The sequence below is a fragment of the Dendrobates tinctorius genome, unplaced genomic scaffold (genome assembly GCF_039654945.1).
Source record: "Dendrobates tinctorius isolate UK_male_01 unplaced genomic scaffold, ASM3965494v1 ptg000213l, whole genome shotgun sequence".
NCBI classification, from domain to species: domain Eukaryota; kingdom Metazoa; phylum Chordata; class Amphibia; order Anura; family Dendrobatidae; genus Dendrobates; species Dendrobates tinctorius.
The window spans coordinates 2,443,804-2,459,385 of NW_027361880.1; positions in this window are offsets into that span (position 1 = coordinate 2,443,804).

The window sequence follows — 15,582 nt, forward strand, 5'->3', positions numbered from 1 at the left end:
CAGCTGTCAGCTTTACCTTCACTGGTTACCAAAAAAACAAGGGAACCCATGACATTTTAAAAAAATATCATTTATTTATTGCACAGGCACCGGATGGTGAATCCTTTCATCAGCCTTGCCTGCTTTCGCTGCTATTAGCGAGACCAGTCATATGGTGATGAGTGTAGTACTCTCACCAGCCGACGCCTGTGACCGGCGGTAACTTTTTTACAGCCGGCCAGAGCTGCCCATTCACACGCTGTTATAAAAAGAGATTTATATTTTTTGCTCCCGCAGATCAGAAAGTACCAACTTCAGATAAGGATTCTGACAATACTACCAGGTAAGACATACATTTTCTCCATTACTAGATACTTTATGGGGATTAGTGATTAGCGGTGGGCTCATATTTTGTTACATTTATTTCACAGATCAGATCACGGCATCACTATTATTAGTGATAATAAGGATAATGAACCATCTAATACTGAGGAGAGCCCAGACAAACAGGAGAGGTGAGTTGTTTTGTACATAAATATCTCTAGATAAAACCATGAACTACGTAAGAAAAGTTCCCAGTGAATTCATAGATGATTCCTATTTTTTCCCAGTATGCCAATGTGCAAAATCCCTGGTTGTTTCCTGGAAGAAATTGTATCACCCAGTTCCATCTACGTGACAAAGTTCCAGGAGAATAAAAAAGAGCTAGCGAAACGTCTGTACCGGCTGTATAATGAAACCATCTTCAGGAATCAGGTATCCTATCATCAGTATCTGGGTTATACATGACAGATCCATCCTCTCCCTCCTCCCTCTACTATTTTGAAGAAAAGCAGCTTTAGCTTTCTGGAGAGCACCCGAACACGTTTGTCACTGTTTGGTAATTTGGCTACTGAAAATCCCAGGAAAGTCGTCATCTTATCTATTGAATGAGTGGAAACCTTACACGAGCGCCATAGACACAGAGATTCTCAAACATTTGCTTGACATTCAAAGGATTTCTACATTTATTAATGAAACCATCTAGTTGACATTTGGACATTTTATAATCAGGTTATTTTTGTTGTTGCTCTCACAACTTGCCCCATAGACGGAGACCAGTAATGTACAGTACAGATCAGTGGTGGGTACTTTGTTAGATTGGGATCGAAGAGTTTACAGATTAATGGAATTTGTTTCCTCATTTTAGCTTCCTGAGGAAATGGAAATTCTGTGGGTAGAGATGCCTCCCCCAGTAGCCGGTATCACCTATACCTTGAGAAGGAGAAGACAACGTTGCTGCAGGATAGAAGTTTCAGATAATGTCGTAACTTCTGCCGGTAAGTTTCTCATCACTTCCAGCAGCTTTATACGATAACGTGTATTCATGGGAACAAGCTGCTCCCTGGATTGTAATACATCTTATATACTCGTACATTTAATCATGAGAAGAACTAAGTACACCCTCTTTGAATTCTAGGGATTTACATATCAGGACAAAATTAAAAAAAGCATTTGGTCCTTAGAATTTCTTAAAATTAGCTAAATACAACCTTGGGGAACTACAATTCATGATAAATATCACTGTGTCATTACCTATTTGACAAAAACTAGGCCAACATGGAAAAGCAATGTGTGAAAAATTAAGTACACCTTTGCTGCTTTCATAGGAATTAACAGGGCAGTAGCAGCCATGTGCTGTTAATAATATGGACCTAAAGGAAGCCTGTTTGGTCAATAATGCCCTTACCCTGCAGATATAGGGTTAATGTGCAGGTTACTAGCGTTATGAAGGTGACCAGCCATAGTACTGAAAGCGCAGCACCGGAGAGAAAATAAACTTTATCCAGGAGCTGCCGGCTTTCAGTGATGCAGTTGTGGCCCAGGCAATTAGAGTCACCGGTCACTGAGAGTGGTGACTGTAAGCACTCACCGGCACTGACTGACAGCCAGCTCGACAGTGCACAATTCAGTGTGGCTCTCAGTCAGTTTCGGGGCATTTTTACAGCCACCGCTTTCAGTGTGCTAAATGGTGACTGTAATTGCTCCCATCACGCCTGTATTTCCCTTACTTGAAGACCTTCTAATGACCACATAATAAAAGAATATGTTCTGATATGTAAAGCAAAAATATCCAAACAGGTTAAACTTAGGTCATCTCATGCCTGTAAAATTATTTTATTTTCAGAGCGATTACGATCCACACTTGCACACGAGATGTGCCATGCTGCCTGCTGGTTAATCAATGCAGAGATAGTCAATCATGGACCGTTATGGCAGGCTTATGCAAAAGACGTCACTTCTATCCATGCTGAGCTGCCAGAGGTGAAGAAAAGGAACTATTATAGATCATGAAATAACTTCTACTTTTGATGTAATTTATGGATAACAAGTAAGTAAATATCATGACTCAATGCCTCATGAAGCACAATCAGTGGGGAATGACACCAGTGCGGTTCTGTTGGTATTATGCTTTTATATTTTAGTGCTATCAGAGTAGACTGACGTCTGGAAGCTGTAGGGTTAAGGATGCTACATATTATATTTTGTCCTCTACAGACAGTTCTTCATATATTGGTTACAATTTGTTCTTTTTCATACAATCCATGGTACTAACCAACATTCATGCCAGTCTGTTAACCAATATTCCTTCTATCTTTGTAGATTCGGGCCTTTTAGAAAAGTAGCCAAGAATAAATGGTATTGCCCCTGGTGTGGAGGCCGATGACATCATCTGGCACCACGAAAAGATGTTACACCAACAAGAGCAACTCAGGGTGAAGAGCCAAGGCGGACAGCTCTCCACGCTACACACAGTACAAGGCTGAAGAAGCGATGGATGAATCTGCTGCAATAGAAACAACTTGTCTGATTTTAGTATGGGGCAGCACGGCGGCTCAGTGGTTAGCACTGCAGTCTTGCAGCACTGGGGTCCTGGGCTCCAGTCCCAAGGACAACATCTGTAAGGAGTTTGTATGTTCTCCCCGTGTTTGCGTGGGTTTCCTCCGGGTTCTCCGGTTTCCTCCCACACTATAAAAACATATGGATATTGAGTTTAGATTTTCAGCCACAACAATATCAATAATTAGATTATGATCCATAGCAATAATTCAAAGATATAATAAAATTTAACTTCTGAGCTGAATAAAGCTTTAAATTGCCTGATTTATTGCGTTCCCTCCCATCTCATGATGAATAGAGCTCACCGGCTCCAGATAATAGGTGACAAGAAAGCTTATCATTCACAAGTTTCCAAGAAATAAATTTTGATTTTTTTTCTGAAAAGGAGAAATGGCCAAAAATTGAAAAACAAAGTCCAGTGCTTTCAGACCTCAAATAATGCAAAGAAAACAAGGTCATAATCATTTAGGCATAACAATACTAATGTTTTAACGGAGGAAGAGTTCAGAAATTAATATTTTGGGGAATAACCATGATTTTTAAAAACAGCTTACATATGTCTTGGCATGCTTGCCATCAGTCTTTCACACTGCTTCTAGCACAAAAATTTAAGCAGTTCTTTGTTTTATGGCTTGTGACTATCCATCATCCTCTTGATTACATTCCAGAGGTTTTCAATGGGGTTCAGGTCTGGAGAATGGGCTGCCCATGACAGGGTTGCCAATCCGGCTTTAAACTTCTCCACAACAGTATCACGGACCTGCCTGTTGTATTCCTTGGTCTTCATGATGCTCTTTGTGCTTCAAGCAGAACCCTGAGACTATCACAGAGCAGGTACATTGATTACAAACAGGTGGATTATATTTATCATCATTAGTCATTTAGGACAACATTGGATCATTCAGAGATCCACAATGAACTTCTGGAGTGAGTTTGCACGCCCCACTTTTCATTTTTTTTTATTTGCACAAAAATTTAAAATAACCAATACATTTCGCTCAACTTCACAATTGTGTCCCACTTGTGGTTGATTCTTCACGAAATATTTACATTTGGTATCTTTATGTTTGAAGCATGATATGTGGGAAAAGGTTGAAAAATCCCAGGGGGGGTTTGAATACTTTTGCAAGGCACTGTATCTCCCAACTGTGGGCAATTGCCTCACTGATATTCAGCACATGTGAGTAAGGTCGCTTCCTACAGCTGAAAGAATACTAAGCGGGGCCCGGAATGGACAGCGAACATGCAAGACTTCAGCACCTGTCAGAATGGTGGAAGCATCAGTCATGGACAAAGAGGATAAATTATAAAACCGCAAACAAGTTGGGTTTCAGATGGGACTAGTTACAGAAACTTTCTGCAGCAATACTGTATGTTATTAGTCTATTGACCAGTCACAAAAAAGGGAAATGTTGGGACAACAGGTTACAAATTGGCACTTTTCCTTCAAGAAAGGTAATTTGTCACTGTACGTTCAGGAAAGTATCACTTTGTACTTGTAGTCTTGAAGTGTTCTTTAGGAATCACTCCTTATATGAGGCTACCCTCAATAAATGATTATGATACCGGTCTCAAGGTGTCCTAGATCAATGAAATTTCTGTTATGTCTTCAGTTTTCTGCCTCAGCATTGGAATGGAAGAAGAAGAATAAGAGCTTCTATGTCCTGTCTACTTCATGGGTAGAGCCTTTATACCCTGTACTCTTCATGGGTGGAACTGGCAAGGTTCTCTCCTTGGGCATTTCGAGTTATTGTCTGAGACCAGGAAGATTAGATTTTCTCTTTCCCCCATGACGGCACCACGGAGAGAGAGAGAGGGATCCGCCCTCAGGGACAGGAAACCTACAGATGAAAAAGGCAGTACCTCTATCCCACATCAGTTGGTTTCCTGTCCCTGATGGGGAACCTACAGCAAGCGCCAGCGCGACTATTTCCAGCAGCGCAGCAGCAGCGGTCACACGAGATCGCGGCGCAGCCAAAGCTCCACCATGGCGGCGCAGCCAGAAGTGGATGCAGAAGTGGAGATAATCCCTACGCCTGAGACGGGGCGTAAATGCACAACCAAATCTAAACATACGGTATGTGCTTTATGTACGGAGGAATTACCCCCTAAATGGGAGAAAAAGCTCTGTGCGGCTTGCATAGAGCAGACGATACAGGAAGAATCCCCGGGGTTTGCCCTAGACCTCAGAATGTTAATAAAAAAAAAATTCTTTTTTCCTCTAAGTGTTTAAAAAAGAGGGGAAAAGAGTGTCCTCAAAAAAGAAACGCCGGTCCAGGCATAGATCCCCAGAGTCGAGCACCAGTGAGTCAGAAAACGAGCTATCCGACTCAAGTGATTCTTCATCCTCCCAATCCTCTTCGTCATCATCAGAAGGGGGACGCAGCTGCTTTCCCATTGAGGAGATGGACGCCCTGGTAAATGCTGTGAGGCGGGTAGACGAACGCCCCAAGAAAACGGCCCAAGATATAATGTTTGGCGGCCTAGAGCAAAAGAAACCGAAGGCTTTTCCGATTAATGAAAATTCCACTGCCTCATCAAGCGAGAGTGGAAAAAAACAGACAAAAAAGTCCTCCTAACACCAAAGAGGAAATACCCCTTTGACGACCCGGCCAGCTCCTTTTGGAGCAAAGCTCCTAAGTTAGACGTAGCGGTTGCAAAGGCCTCAAAAAAGCTTGCCCTGCCCTTCGAAGACATGGGCACCCTGAAGGACTCAATGGATAAGAAGGCTGAAACCTTTTTAAAAAATGCTTGGGAAGCAGCAGGAGGGGGGCTAAAGCCAGCCATAGCAGCTACATGTACAGCACGGGCCCTGATGGTATGGCTGGACCATTTAGATTCTCAAATAAAGGAGAAGGTCCCGAGAGAAACGATACAGAAGTCAGTTACCGTAATGAAGGGAGCAGCAGCGTTTCTGGCAGATGCGTCGGTAGACTCAACCAGACTGGCAGCCAGGACGGCGGCCTTTTCAAATGCCACAAGACGCGCCTTATGGCTGAAGTGCTGGCCGGGAGATTTGCAGACAAAAACCAAATTGTGCGCAATCCCGTGCGAAGGGGAATTCTTGTTTGGCCCAACACTGGACGACATCTTAGACAAGGCCGGGGACAAGAAAAAATCCTTTCCCGGGTTCCCCAGCCAGGCACACAGATGTCCTTTTCGGAGCAAGAGGTTTATGCGACGTAAACCCCCAAAAGGGAACAAAGAAAGTTGGGAGGACAGAAGGAACAAGAGTAAGGGGTTTATGTTTAACAAACCCCCTGACAACAAGAAGCCACAATGAAGGTACTCCCCAGGTCGGGGGAAGATTATCATACTTTCTCCAGGCCTGGGAGAAAATATCCGCAAGTTGTTGGATACTGGACATCATAAAGGAAGGCCTGAGGCTAAAATTCATCTCCCTTCCAAACAACTCTTTCATAATAACCCCTCAAAGGTCATCACAAGAGCAGCTGGCTCTACAACAAGAAATAACGAACCTAAGGGAGAAAAACGTACTGGAAGAAGTCCCCTACCTAGACAGGGGCAAAGGCTTCTACTCCCCTCTTTTCCTTCGCAAGAAGCCAGACGGTCCATACAGGGTGATCATAAATCTCAAAAGGCTGAACAAATTTCTAGAAATTCAGCACTTCAAAATGGAGACGATAAAATCTTGTATAAAAATGCTTCCCCCAGCTTGCTTCATGGCCGTATTACACCTGAGGGACGCATATTATCATGTGCCTATCCACAGAGACCACAGGAAATACCTCAGGGTGGCAGTGACGATTCAGGGGGAGGTAAAACACTATCAGCTTAGAGCCCTCCCCTTCGGGCTACCTATTGCTCCAAGGGTATTTACGAAGGTAATGTCGGAAGTAATGGCTCACATAAGGGAGCAAAACATTCTGATAGTCCCATACCTAGATGATCTCTTAATAATAGGGGTTACCTCCCAACACTGCAAACAACAATTGGACATAGTGATGAGGACCCTACTGAGCCTAGGGTGGATGCTGAACTTGCCCAAGTCTAAACTCATACCAGGTCAGGTGCAGGAGTATTTGGGGATATCACTAAATTCAATCGAACAGAAATGTTACCTGCCACAGACAAAGGTTCAAAAAATGACACAAATGACATCCCAAATGATAACCTCCCCAAACAAGAAAAGCGATGTCACTGTTAGGATCCATGACAGCCTGCATGCCAGCAGCTCAGTGGGCTCAGAGCCATACGCGGGACTTACAATGGGAAATACTAGACGCAAACACTTCCTTACACGGGAATTTAGACACGCAGTTAAACATCTCACCAGAGACAAAACATTCCTTGAAGTGGTGGACAAATCCAGCCAACCTAGTCAAGGGGGTGCCTTGGACATTGCCGGCAACAAAGATCCTAACCACAGACGCAAGCCCCTGGGGGTGGGGTGCACATCTAGACAACCAAGTGGCACAGGGGGCCTGGTACCAGGGAAGAGAGTCCGCTTCCTCAAATATGAGGGAGCTGCTGGCAGTAAAACTAGCTCTCAATCATTTTCTGGACTCCCTTCGTTCCCATCACACAAGGGTCTTCTCAGACAACCAGGGAGTGGTGGCATACCTAAACCACCAGGGAGGCACCAGATCTCGACCTCTGATGGAGGTAACAAAATCCATCTTCCACCTGGCAGAGCACAACCTACAATCCCTGACAGCCCTCCACATAAAAGGTGCAGAAAATCAAACGGCGGACTTTTTAAGCAGGACACGTCTAAAACAGGGGGAGTGGGAACTAAGCCAGTTAATCTTCAATCAAATCGTGAAACTCTGGGGCCGACCACAAATAGACTTATTTGCGAACAGTCAGAACCGGAAGCTGGAAACCTTCTGCTTGATCGATCCCCGGGGAGGCCCAGTAGCCCTAGACGCCTTCACGATACCCTGGGAGTATCATCTGGCCTATGCCTTCCCCCCAATATCGCTCATTCCCTTAGTACTGAGGAAAATACGGGAGGACAAGGCGACAGTAGTGGTAATAGCGCCCTTCTGGCCACGGAGAATATGGTTCTCCTGGCTGAGAAGAATGTCTGTGACAGACCCCTGGGTTCTACCAGAAAATCCAGACCTGTTATGCCAGGGTCCAGTTTATCACCCACACATAAAAAACCTACACCTGACAGCTTGGCTTTTGAGAGGGAGCTCCTAAGCAACAGGGGCTTCTCATCAAACTTGGTAACCACGTTACTACAGAGTAGAAAGCCAGTAACCACCAAGGCATATGGCAAAGTGTGGAAGAAATTCATATCAGTGTCAGGCTCCAACCCAACGGGCGAAATCCCTATAGATAGAATTCTAGAATTCCTACAAAGGGGGTTGGAGAAGGGGTTAGCTACCAGCACCTTAAAAGTACAGGTGGCGGCCTTGGGAGCTTTGTATAACCACGACCTAGCTAAAAATAGATGGGTTAAGAGATTCATTAGAGCCTCAAGTAGATCCAGGCAGATCCTTCTACACACCACCCCACCCTGGGATCAAAATCTGGTGCTGATCGCACTAACCAAATCTCCCTTCGAACCCCTAGAGAAGGCTCCCTTAAAAATATTGCCACTTAAGACTTCCCTGCTAGTAGCCTTAACTTCGGCCCGCCGCATTAGTGACATGCAAGCTCTGTCTGCCCATGGACCCTTCACGCAAATTCTGGAGGATAGGGTAATTCTTAAAACCGACCCAGCTTATCTCCCCAAAGTATCTACACAGTTTCATAGGACCCAGGAAATCTCCCTACCCTCTTTTTGTCCCAATTCCAAAAACAAAACAGAAGAGGTGTTACACACTATAGACGTAAAAAGATGCCTGGTCCAATATTTAACAACCACGAGGGAGTTTAGGAAGGATAGAGCTCTGTTTACCTGTTTTCAGGGGCCTCGGAAGGGTCAAAAAGCATCGAAGGCCACACTGGCGAGGGGGATAAGAGAGGCCATCACCCTATCCTACTCCTCCTGCGGGGCGGCCATACCGGAGGACGTAAGGGCCCATTCAACCAGGGCAGTGGCATCATCCTGGGCAGAGAAAGCTGGCGCTTCAATAGATCAGATATGTAGAGCGGCCACTTGGTCTTCCCCTCTACATTTTTCAAACATTACCGTCTAGACTTGACCTCCTCTTCAGATCTCACCTTTAGGAAAAGGGTTCTGGAGGCGTTGGTCCCTCCCTAGATGTACAATCTTTGTAATTCTCTCCGTGGTGCCATCATGGGGGAAAGAGAAAATCGTAGTTACTTACCGATAACGGTATTTCTCTGATCTGATCCCATGACGGCACCCGTACATCCCCTCCCTTTAACACACACACAGGTGTGAACCTTAGAGTGAGTTAGTTAACTTAGTACTTAGCCACACGGTGCCTCTATTAAGCTTAAGTTGAGTAAATTGATTAATTTTGGATTTTTCATAACCATTTGAGTTGCAGCTGAAAGTTCTGTGTAATGCTCTGTAAACCAACTTATATGGGAGAGAGGTACCGCCTTTTTCATCTGTAGGTTTCCTGTCTCTGAGGGCGGATCCCTCTCTCTCTCTCCGTGGTGCCGTCATGGGATCAGAGAAATACCGTTATCGGTAAGTAACTACGATTTTTGTGTAGTCTAAACTCTGAAATCACTGAGCCAGGAAGAGATATCATGTGCTTTATAGCTGCCAATAGAAGGACATACCGTAATTTGCAGTGGAAGGGGTCACATCACACAGGAAAATTACTGCAATCATACTACAAGTCAGATTCCATCAGTAACATTGTGTTCTCACTGACTTCAGGCTTTAAGATAGTTACTAAACAGCTGAGCAAAATGGTATTATTTATTATTAACCCCTTACCTACAAAGGACGTAATATTCCGTCCATGTGACCCTGGACCTAACTACCATGGACGGAATATTACGTCCCAGCGATCAGCGGCGCCCACGTGGTGAGCGCCGCTGATCGCGGCCGGGTGTCAGCTAATTATCATAGCTGACACCCGGCACAATGTGTCAGGGGCGGTCATGGACCGCCCCCGATACGTTAACCCCTTGCACACCGCGATCAAACGCGATCGCAGTGTACCAGGGGTTTAAGGGAAGCATCGGCAGGGAGGGGGCTCCCTCCGTGCTTCCCTGAGCCCCCCACGGCAGCGCAATGTGCAGCGCTGCTGCGGAGGGCTCTTTCCCTACAGGCCCCCGGATCCAAGATGGCGACGGGGGCCTGCAGGGAGCTGACTTCCTCACTGCCTGCAAAGCGCAGGCATGAGGAAGTCTGCAGCAGTGCCTGTGACAGATCGCTGATCTGTCACAGTGATCTGTGACAGATCAGCGATCTGTCACAGGACAGTGATGTCCCACCTGGGACAAGGTAATAAAGAAAAAAAAAAAAAAAAAATGTTACAAATAATTTAAAAAAAAAAAAAAAAAAAATCGCTAAATAAATTAGTAAAAAAAAAAAAAATATTCCCCAATAAATCCATTTTTTCAAAATAAGAAAAACAAAAACAATAAAAGTACACATATTTGGTATCGCCGCGTCCGTAATGACCTCAAAATACGGAAAAATTATAGCTCACAATATGTGGTGATGCAAAAACTATTTTTACAATAAAAAGCGTCTTTTAGCGTGCGACAGCTGCCAAACATAAAAACCGCCATAAATAGTAAATCAAACCCCCCGCTATCACCCCCTTAGTTAGGGAAAAATAATAAAACTAAAAGAAAATGTATTTATTTCCATTTTCCCGCTAGGGTTAGGGTAGGGTTAGGGCTAGGGTTAGGGCTAGGGTTAGGGTTAGGGCTAGGGTTAGGGTTAGGGCTCAGATTAGGGTTAGGGGTGTGTTGAGGTTAGGGTTGGAGTTATAATTGGGGGGTTTCCACTGTTTGGGCACATCAGGTGCTCTCCAAAAGCAACATGGCGTCTGATCTCAATTCCAGCCAATTCTGCGTTGAAAAAGTCAAATGGTGCTCCTTCCCTTCCAAGCTCTGCCATGCACCCAAACAGTGTTTTACCCCCACATGTAGGGTATCAGCCTACTCAGGACAAATTACAAAACAACTTTTGGGGTCCAATTTCTCCTGTTACCCTTAGGAAAATAAAAAATTGGGGGCAAAAATATAATTTTGCGGAAAAAAATGTTTTTTTTATTTTCACGCCCAGGCGTTATAAACTTCTGTGAAGCACTTGGGGGTTCAAAGTGCTCTCCACACATCTAGATAAGCTCCTTGGGGGGTCTAGTTTCCAAAATGGGGTCACTTGTGGGGAGTTTCAATAGTTTAGGTACATCAGGGGCTCTCCAAACGCACATGACACCCGCAGACCAATCCATCAAAGTCTGCATTCCAAAACGTCACTACTTCCCTTCCGAGCCCCGACGTGTGCCCATACAGTAGTTTTCTCCCACATATGAGGTATCAGCGTACTCAGGACAAATTGGACAACAACTTTTGGGGTCCAATTTCTCCTGTTACCCTTGGGAAAATAAAAAAATGGGGACTAAAAGATGATGTTTGTTGAAAAAATACGATATTTTTATTTTCACGCCCAGTCGTTATAAACTTCTGTGAAGCACTGGGGGGTTCAAAGTGCTCACCACACATCTAGATAAGTTCCTCAGGGGGTCTAGTTTCCAAAATGTCCAAAATGGGATCATTTGTGGGGGGTTTCCACTGTTTAGGTACATTAGGGGCTCTCCAAAGGCAACATGACACCCACAGACCATTCCATCAAAGTCTGCATTCCAAAACGTCACTACTTCCCTTCCGAGCCCCGACGTGTCCCCATACAGTAGTTTTCTCCCACATTTGGGGTGTCAGCGTACTCAGGACAAATTGGACAACAACTTTTGGGGTCCAATTTCTCCTGTTACCCATGGGAAAATAAAAAAATGGGGACTAAAAGATGATGTTTGTGGAAAAAATACGATTTTTTTATTTTCACGCCCGGACGTTATAAACTTCAGTGAAGCACTGGGGGGTTCAAAGTGCTCACCACACATCTAGATAAGTTCCTTGGGGGGTCTAGTTTCCAAAATGGTGTCATTTGTGGGGGGTTTCTACTGTTTTGGTACATCAGGGGCTTTCCTAACGCGACATGGTGTCCTATCTCAATTCCAGCCAAAAACATCAAATGGCGCTGCTTCCCTTCCGAGCTCTGCCATGCGCCCAAATAGTGGTTTACACCCACATGTGGGGTATCAGCGTACTCAGGATAAATTGCACAATATCTTTTAGGGTCCTGTTACTTTTGGAAAAATAAGAAATGAGGGTGAAAAGATCATTTTTGTGGAAAAAATATGATTTTTTAATTGTACTGCTGTACGTTATAAACTTCTGTGAAGCCCTTGGGGGTTCAAAGTTCTCACCACACATCTAGATAAGTTCCCTGGGGGGTCTAGATTCCAAAATGGTGTCATTTGTGGGGGGTTTCCACTGTTTTGGTACATCAGGGGTTTTCCAATCGCGACATGGTGTCCGATCTCAATTCCAGCCAAAAACGTCAAATGGCGCTGCTTCCCTTCTGAGCTCTGCTATGCGCCCAAATAGTCATTTACACCCACATATGGGGTATCAGCGTACTCAGGACAAATTGCACAATAACTTTTAGGGTCCTGTTACCCTTGGAAAAATAAAAATTGGGGGTGCAAAGATCATTTTTGTGGAAAAAATATGATTTTTTAATTGTACAGCTGTACGTTATAAACTTCTGTGAAGCCCTTGTGGGTTCAAAGTTCTCACCACATATCTAGATAAGTTCCTTGGGGGGTCTAGTTTCCAAAATGGGGTCACTTGGGGGGTTTCCACTGTTTAGGTACATCAGGGGCTCTCCAAACGCGACATGGCGTCCGATCTGAATTCCAGCCAATTTTGCATTGGAAAAGTCAAACGGCGCTCCTTCCCTACTGAGGTCTGCCATGCGCCAAAACAGTGGTTCCCCCCCACATATCAGGTATCAGCGTACTCAGGACAAATTGCACAATAACTTTTGCAGTCCAATTTCTCCTGTTACCCTTGGTAAAATAAAGAAAATTGAACCTGAAAAAAGTTAAATGTTCATTTTTTTTTTAATATTCAAAAAATTCCTGTGACGCACCTAAAGGGTTAATAAACTTCTTGAATGTGGTTTTAAGCACCTTAAGGGGTGCATTTTTTAGAATAGTGTCACTTTTGGGTATTTTCTATCATATAGACCCCTCAAAGTGGCTTCAAATGTGAAGTGGTCCCTAAAAATAAAATGGTGTTGCAAAAATGAGAAATCGCTGGTCAATTTTTAACCCTTATAACTTCCTAACAAAAAAAAATCTTGGTTCCAAAATTGTGCTGATGTAAAGTAAACATGTGGGAAATGTTATCTATTAAGTTTTTTGTGTGCCGTATTGCTGTGATTTAAGGGCATAAAAATTCAAAGTTGGAAAATTGCAAAATTTTCAAAATTTTCGCCAAATTTCCATTTTTTTCACAAATAAACGCAAGTTATTTGAATGCAATTTTACCACTAACATGAAGTACAATATGTCACGAGAAAACAATGTCAGAATCACCGGGATCCATGGAAGCGTTCCAGAGTTATGACCTCATAAAGGTACAGTGGTCAGAATTGTAAAAATTGGCCCGGGAGTTAACGTGCAAACCACCCTTGGTAGTGAAGGGGTTAAAGAGGACTTTTCCAGAGTTTCATAATAGCCGCTCTGCAGTCCACCTTTCCTAACCTTCTACTGCATGGTGGATGCTTCATTGCACTAGATACCGTACTCATATACTGGTATTTAGTAAGATATAAATATTATATGAATGTACAACCAGCAATTTCCCTTAATAATCTCCAATGTGTACTTAGTAGCATCTACGTTGTATAACATTCACTGTATACATCTCTACTAATTAGGGTAAGACTGCTCTGGATCTTTTTCTCTTATATATGTACCATGTTCCACGTGGAATATGGAATAGAACATGCAATATAATTTAAAATGAAGCTCAAGCTTTGGAACCATGGGCGGACATACCGCATGTGCAGCCTGTGCGGCTACACAGAGGCCCAGACGTGGAGGGGGGCCCCTGCAGGACAGCTAAAAAAACCAGGGGAAGAGTCTTGAGGAGATCATTTGCATATTCCCATTGCCTTCTGGGATAAGTGAAGAGTCTCCGCGAGCTCCTTGATCACTGGGTTTTGGCCATTGCAGCTGAAAAGAGGACATCGGAAAACCAGGGGAAGAGTCTTGAGGAGATCATTTGCATATTCCCAGTGCCTTCTGGGATAAGTGAAGAGTCTCCGCGAGCTCCTTGATCACTGGGTTTTGGCCGTTGCAGCTGAAAAGAGGACATCGGAAAACTGCGCGTTTTTAAGAAATCTAAATATGGAAGAGGCCAGGAGCCATTTGGTGAGCTGCATTTCTTGCTACATGTTCACAGACTTACCAGTGCAAAAGCCAAACTTCACATGCCACAAATGCAAGCTTGTGTCCCTGTTGGAGGAAAAGTTGCAAAATCTCGAAGAGAGGTTAGCTACGTTGAAGACCATTAAGGAAGGTGAAGAGTTCTTAGACAGAGCAGAATTATCTCTTCATGTTACAGGAAGAGAAGAAATTCGAAGTACACCTGAAGAAACAGAGGAATGGAGACATGTGACCCAGAGAAGCAGGAGGATCAGGAGGCAGTCAGCACCCATACTTCTCAGTAACCAGTACCAGGCTCTTACACAGGAGAGCGATGAAGAAATACATCAGGATAAGACTTTGCCCACAAACAGCAACCTTGTACGCCTTCAGAGTCCTCCTGGATGGAGAAAGAAAAATGTTGTGAAGAAGAAACGGAGAGTGGTGGTCATGGGGGATTCCCTGTTGAGAGGAACAGAGGCCGCTATCTGCAGACCGGATATAACTTCAAGAGAAATGTGCTGTCTTCCAGGTGCAAAAATTAAAGATGTGACTGACAGGATATCAGGACTCTTCAGACCTACAGATGACTACCCATTCCTGCTACTACATGTGGGGACAAATGACACCGCAAGAAACGACCTGGAAACCATCTGCAGAGACTTTGAAGACTTAGGCAAGAAAGTGAAAGAACTGGGAGCGCAGGTGGTCTTCTCTTCCATCCTCCCAGTGGATGGCCATGGAATAAGATTCTGCAGGTGAACAACTGGCTACGTCGATGGTGCCGTCAGCAACGATTTGGATTTATGGATCACGGAGTGAATTACTTTTACGATGGACTACTTGCTAGAGATGGGGTGCACCTTACGAAGACTGGAAAACATGTATTTGGAAGTTGCCTTGCTACACTTGTAAGGAGAGCTTTAAACTAGAACAACATGGGAAGGGAAGCAAAAGACCAGAAAAAGCCATACATCTGAAAAATGCTATTGAGAACTCTGCTATTAGAAGTGGAAAGGAAGAACAAAGACAAAAGAATCTAAATAATAAAAATATTGGAGAAAGAGAAACCAATCATAAACTAAAATGTTTCTATACTAATGCACAAAGCATGGGCAACAAACAAGGAGAATTGGAACTACTAACACAGGAAAAGAAATATGATGTCATTGGAATCACTGAAACTTGGTGGGACAATACACATGATTGGAATACAAGACTAGAAGGATGCAACTTATTTTCAAGAAACAGACTTAATAAACGAGGAGGAGGTGTCGCATTGTATGTTAGAAACACGTATATCTGCACAGAGATTGAAGCTTCAGAGACTGGGAGTTCTGTGGAAACTGTTTGGGTAAGAATACAAGGACAG